The sequence below is a fragment of the Mus pahari genome, chromosome 1 (assembly GCF_900095145.1).
Source record: "Mus pahari chromosome 1, PAHARI_EIJ_v1.1, whole genome shotgun sequence".
Classification (NCBI taxonomy): Eukaryota; Metazoa; Chordata; class Mammalia; order Rodentia; family Muridae; genus Mus; species Mus pahari.
This window is the reverse complement of record NC_034590.1, coordinates 167,835,553-167,842,496: the sequence shown is the minus strand read 5'-3', so window position 1 is coordinate 167,842,496 and position 6,944 is coordinate 167,835,553. Positions and strand designations below refer to the sequence as shown.

Genomic DNA, 6,944 nt, shown 5'->3' with positions numbered 1-6,944 from the left:
TGTGTGGGTGTGTGTGTCAGCTTGAGGGGTGTGGCCCTACAAGGAACTGGTAGTCCAGGCTTATGAACCATCAGCTGACTGATGACTCTGTGGTTACAGGAGACCCTCCAGGGTCAACCCTGTGCCAAGAGGGATTTCAGGAGCACCAGAGCCATAGCCTGAGCTCTTCTGTGTCTACCAAAGCCTCTGGCAGAGAGCTGAGAGGAACAGACACACAGATGCCCTGGGGTGAAGCTATTCTTTGCACAACTGATAATTATAATGATGATTCCGGATGGTATTTGGCTTCCATAAGTGAGGGGGTCACTTGTTATTTTCTGCCTCCTTGTGTGCACCCCCACACCGAGTGTGCATATGTGTATGCATGTGTGCATGCATGTGTGTGTGCACGTGTGCATGGACATGTGTGCATGAGTGTGCATGCATGTGTGTGTGTGTGTGTGTGTGTGCGCGCGCGCACACACACACACGCATGGCCGTGTGTGGTCTTTCTCAGTCACTGTCCATCTTATTATCAAGACAGAGTCTCTAACTGAACCTGGAGCTAGTTGGATCAGCTAGATTGGTGAGCGAGTGAGCCTCCCCCACCCACCCCACACCCACACCCACCCCCATCCCCGATCTGCCTGTCTACACTTCCTCAGAGCTTGGATTACAGGCATGCTCCACCAGCTTCTAGCTTTTAAATGGATTCTGGGGATTTGAACTCAAATTCTCATACTTGTATGCTAAGCACTTTACAAAGAGAGCCATCTCCCAGCTTCTCCTAGCTCTTCCATTATGAAGGTAAACTTCTGAGCACCATAAACCAGCTGATGGCTCTGTTTCTTCATTAAGCTAAATCTCAATCTTAAAATGAGTTACAAGCAGTCTTTAAAGGAAGTCACAGTCTTCCAAGAGGGACCACATCTGTCTGTTGATTGCTTCTTAAAATTTATATCTGGGGGTCACGTAGCTCAGGTACCTGACTTGGGTCACACCGCGCTCTGCACCATTCTTCTATCCTCGCTCACAGTCTCTCTGCCACCATGCCTATGTTCATCATGAACACCAATGTTCCCTGCGCCTCCGTGCCAGAGGGGTTTCTCTCTGACCTCATGCAGCAGCTGGTGCAGGCCACCGGCAAGCCCACACAGTACATCGCAGTGCGTGTGGTCCCGGACCGGCTTATGACTTTTAGCGGCAGGAACGACCCCTGCGCCCTCTGCAGCCTGCACAGCATTGGCAAGATCCGTGGTGCCCAGAACCGCAACTACATCAAGCTGCTGTGCGGCCTGCTGTCTGATCGCCTGCACCTCAGCCCGGACCGGGTCTGCATCAACTATTATGACATGAAGGCAGCCAACATTGGCTGGGATGGTTCCACCTTCGCTTAAGTCCTGGCCTCACTTACTTGCCCCGCTGTTCTTCAAGCCTCGCTGCACTCGGCGTTCTGTGCTTATCCACCGGTAGTTATGCTCACCTTCTGGTCAGGAGAAATAAATGGTTTAAGATCGAGAGAAAAAATTATTGCTGGTGTTTAGATGCTTGGGTTGTTAGATCCATATAGGCCTTTGGTGCACCCATAGTGGATCAGGAATGATTTCCTTATGTTGCTGGGCAGCAGGACGGTACTCACAGGTACTTAGGAGGTAAATCCCATGAGAGCCCCAAGTGGCCACACAACTGATTGTTCTCTTTGTCTCTTATTTTACAGCAGATGCAGAGGCCTGCCGGGACAGGGGGTATGAGGCAAGCGTAGCTAGCTTTGGGATCACCAGTAAGCCAAGGTCTCAGCACAGGAAAGCCTCAGGGAGCTGACATTTCCTCACAGATGTGGTGGGCCAATACCCAAGCTGCGATTGCCTGGGTCTCACCCAGGCATGTGCGGAGGCTTAGAGAACTGTCTCCTAGGGCCATTCTTATTATTACTCCTTTTGTTTTCCGAGATTATAACATAAGTACATCATGTCCTCCTTCCCTATCTGCCATCCAAGCCTAGTATACCCTCCCCCGCTCTCTTTCAAATTCATGGTCTCTTTTCCCATCCACTGTCACATGCCTATATGCACATGCACATGCGTTCTTAAACACAGCCTATATAGTGTTACTTACGTGTGTGTTCTCAGGGCTGAGTCGGAACCTAGGCCCACTTTCTTTATTTCACACAAATGGTGTATATCACATGGAGCCTCTGTGACCTTCATGTTGGCCTCTGCTTTCAATTTTCCTGATAACGCTCTAGCACCTTGATGAGTAAGTATCATAGAAATGTCGGGGCAGGTAATTCCATTGCGGGGGGGGGGGAGGGGGCTGTTCTTCACTCTATGAGGTGGATAGAACCATCATGACCTCTGACCCCTAGAAGCTAGTAGGAGGACACACCCAACTGAGACACCAAGATGCCACTAGTCATGGCGCATGTCCCCTGGAGGGCACCGGTGAGCTGGCTCTATACAGTTGAGACAGGGTTAAAAACTTACCAGTTCAATAAAAATATGCTCAATATTATGCAAGAAAAAGCAACAATGAGATTCAGCTCGACACAGACTAAAATGGCTAAACACTCTTGAAAAGACAATGCCAAGCGTTGGCGAGTACATCCAGAGAGGTTGGAACTCTCACACACTGCAGTTGCGGACACAAAACAGGACAATGACTTTGGAAAATAGCAACGTGTTTTCCTTGAAACATGAAGCCAAACATTTGCTTATTACGGGCCAGCAGTCATATGGTTAGGGGTGGGAGCCATTCCTAAATGTGTGCACAAAGGAAGATGTAGGCTCACACAGAAACCTGAATATGGGTGCTTGGAGCCTCTCCGTTCATAGCTGCCAAAAATGTAGACACCACCCAGATGTCCTTACACTTGTGTGTGGATAAACATGCTTTGGCACATTTAGTGAGAACACGAAGCAATCTCCTGTAGTAGATGTGGTTGTCAGGAGGTGAGAGAGTGAGAACCCACAGCCATAGAATGTGCAAGTGATTGAGTTTCTGTGACATCCAAGGAAGGCACACTGTGTGAACAGGAAGCAGGCCTCAGCTTGCCAAGGAGCAGAGATGGGGGGGGGGGAGGGCGAGAGTTACCTGTAAAGACCACAGAGGGATCCGGGTGTTCTAAAACTTCAACATTTTTATTCTAACTGACTATATGACACATGTTTTTGTGAGACTGCCCAAGACGGTGTCCTTACACAGGCTGGGTTTTCTCATACCTAACATGCATATATTCATTTAAGAATATTTAAAAAGTACTGATGTGGCCAGAGTAAGTGAGAATAGTTCATCTAAAACTAACATAATTTCCAGCCTTTTTCAAACTAAATATGTGCTACTTTTAAAAGTCATTCAACGGGAAGCCAAGAGGTAAGTTTTGTTGGCTTACTGGTGCCCCAGACACTTATGTAACTTCCCCACACATTCAAAAGGCCAGGCCAGGCTTCTTCTGACTAGTAGACCCCACTTTTATCAAGGACCATTAACTGATCAAACACATCTTTCATAGGAACCTCTACATTGTATTCCCACCTTGGTTTCTGTAAAGGACATATGGCCAAAGAGGACGTTTTTCCCAACACTGTAAAAGTGGCCAGCGACTTCAGCCCTGAAGCTGCCACAGCTGCACTTCCTGCGGCTACAGATAGTCATGAAAACCAAGCCTTAGAGAATGGGCGCGAGTGATAAAGAACAACTCGCGCCCAATGCCCTAGTCCGCGGTGGGCAACGCCATGTACCCGCCCGTGGCCCTAGATTACTATGGAAACCAGGCCATAGAGAGCGCGTGTGTGCTCATGAAATAATGTGTGGAACGCCCTAGTTGTAATGGGCTGAATTTAGCTTAAAAACTCCGATCTGGCACTGCAAAAATTGCTCACCTCCTGAGGGCCCAGCAGAGAAACTTCGAGTTGAGAAATAATCTGTGTGGACCCTACTCAGACGCTCACTCGAACATCAGTGCGCAGACAGCAAAGCCTGCAACCGCGCAGCTCAGCTCCAGAGAATCCGAAGCAAGGAACATCCAGTCACATTTTACCTGCGTGCTGCCCTGCTCCCGGGAGCTAAGGCTAAGCCTGCCAGACCCAGACGGGAAAGGTTAGTGAGATAGAGTGTGTGTGTGTGTGTGTGTGTGTGAATAAACGAGTGCAGGCCCATGTTACCATTTATTTGCTTTTTTGCTGTTTATGAATAAATAAAAGTATTAGAACCTTTTCCACCAGGTTTTGAGGATTCGATTTTCTGCCATGCTTTACGACCTAAATCACAACAGTTTTCTTAAAGTTCTGTCTGTCTGTCTGTCTGTCTTTGGTGACTAGCATATGCAGGTGTATGCCTGACTGAGGAGGCCGTCCTTCAGGGAGGAAGTGGAGCACTCTCTCACTCTCTACCTTATTTATCACCCACAGACAGGGTCTCTCAGTAAACCTCAGAGCATTGGGCTCTGAGAAAGTTATGCAAGTGAGAATTTTAATTGGTGAGTTTGCTCATCTGCAGGTTGTAGAGTGTAGTTCCAGGCTTCACAAGTTTTTTTGGCAAGGCTGTTAGCCTGCAAGCTTCTAGTCTCTACATCTGTCAGTGCCGAGGTTATGGGCACCCACAGCCTCTCCCGGGTTTTTATGTGGAAGCCAGGGAGCTGAACTCAGACCTTTAAGTTCGTGGAAGCTGTGCTCTTATGGAAGCACCTCCTCACCTCCCGGGGTTGTCCCCTTCCTGTTATATAAATACGCACATTCTGTTGTCACAGCCATTGGGATGCCGTTGGGGCAGGGCGCATCTATGTCTATGTACGGCGGGCATTCCCAAAGAGAAGGCATTTAAATCACGCTTCCCAATGATAACCAAAATGGAAGCAAAGCGTGCTCCAGTCTGTGCGAGCTACGAAGCCAGACTAGAAAGATGGAAGGAGAACGACTACCCAGCATTCCCCTCAATCACCTCAGCGTGAGAAAGTTATGCAAATGAGAAAGCAGGAACTATAATTGGTGAGCTTGCTCTTCTGCCAATCATAAGAGGGCAACTACAGGCCTTTCTGAGCCATCTCTGGGGCTGAGGTCTCACCTCCCAAGAGGGAATCTTAACCTCTATGGAGAGACAGGGCTGCCAAGAATAATGACGTTAGGTGTGAGATTAAATCCTCTCCCAGAAAACTGTCTTCAAGGTTAAGAGGTTCCTTTGGAGCTGGATCAAGAACTTGACTGACAGGCAAGACAGAGGGAGGCAGAGCTCCCTGGGGCATGAATGGTATCTGACCCTCCCCCCTCTTTGAAATTCTTTCCCTTTATTGTCTCTATTTAAGCTTTAAATGATGAAAACGAGGAGAAGTGGTTGGTAAAATGAATTATAATCACAGAGGGAGCAATCAAAGGCTACATAGAAGAGTAATTACACTGAACCTGGTGGAGAGAGCCTGTAATCCCAACTTCTTGGGAGGCTGAGACAAGAGGATCAAAAATTCAAGGTCTCTCTGGGCTACACAGTGCATTCCAGACTAGTGAGACCAATCCCAATCAATCAACCAACCAATCAATCAATAAATAGACGTTTGGTATGGAGTTCAGCAGTAGAATGCTTGCCTAGCCTGTGTGCATGAATTCCTTGATTCAATCCCCAGAGTATGTGTTGTGCATGCATGTGTGTGTATGTGTGTGCATGCATGTGTGTATGTATGAAGAAATATATAGGGGCTGGAATGATGGCTCAGCAGTTAAGAGCACTGACTATTTTTCCAGAGGTCCTGAGTTCAATTCCCAGCAACCACATGGTGGCTCACAACTATCTGTAATGGGATCCAATGCACTTTTCTGGTGTGTGTCTGAGGTCAGCTACAATTTTTAAATAAAAATAAATAATTAAAAAAAAGAAATATATAAAGCAAGTTGGCACACCTGGCAGAGGGCTTGCTCAAAGGGGATTCAAGTATTCCTTCTCTTTGGTTTTAGCTGTCCTGGGGCATCTCCAACTCCTCCCTTAAAATGGAGTCAAGGTCCAGCAAAATCTGAACGGTCCAGCAGCCAGCCCCATAGCCTGAACCAAGGGTAGGTAGGTAGGTAGGTAGGTAGGTAGGTAGGTAGGTAGACTGACAGCCCCAGAAGCTGTCATCCGGGGTGGGAGCTCAGCATCACCACGAAGTGTTAGCTTTGCCGATACTCACCTGTGGCCCCAGCAGAAAGTCAGAATAGAGCAGGTAGAGGAGGGCTGTCCAACATGGGAGCATGAGAGAAGTGGCCAATAGATGGCCCCAGGAAACTGAGTCTTAAGCCCATGGATAGCTCAGCTCACCTGGGTCCCCTGCAGTTTAACTCAACAGAGGTCAAATGCATGAGAATGGGGAGGGGGGGACCCTCTTCCCTCCACAGCAGGTGGCCAGCTTGTTCCAGCTCTCCCTAAGTTTGAAGATGACAAAGTGGTATGTTGGAACTCAAGCGTCCACACTGAGGTAAGGCTGGAAGGACTGTGGCTTCAAATCAAGTGTTTTGGAAATAATGCAAATAAGTATATTTACATAGTGGGTTATGAAAGCCTCTTAAAACAAACTGCAATTTACATCACAGACCCGGAGACTCCAAAAAGTTGTTATGTTCTAGTAAGTCAACTCCCGTTTGCCAGCATGAGGTCTTTAAAAAAATACTGTCCTGCAATGAAGTAATGAAAGAATGAGCAGAAACCACAGGAGAGATAAGGTCAGCGAGTCTAACCTCTAGGCCACTGTTCTGCGTGACTTATGGGTGCAGGGAGAACTTGGCTGGGTGCAGAAGTCATGGCGGGTGACAGAAGGGACAGAAAACTGAAGCAAGTCCTAACACAGGTAACCTGACACTCCACACAGGGAAAGCAGCTGTTCTTGGTTTTGCCTACCTGAATGAAATTTGTGGAATAGATTCCCTTCTAGAAGGAGGGAGAAAGCCTTGCCTTTCATCATGAGAACATGTTTGTTCAAATAAAGTATCCCCTTGAAGTCAACCAAA

The 6,944-nt window shown here is 47.7% G+C and overlaps 1 pseudogene; it reads left to right on the top strand.

Moving 5' to 3' along the window:
* The first annotated feature begins 1,028 nt into the window (after window positions 1-1,028).
* On the top strand, window positions 1,029-1,376 carry LOC110313342 (annotated as a pseudogene).
* Window positions 1,377-6,944: the final 5,568 nt, after the last annotated feature.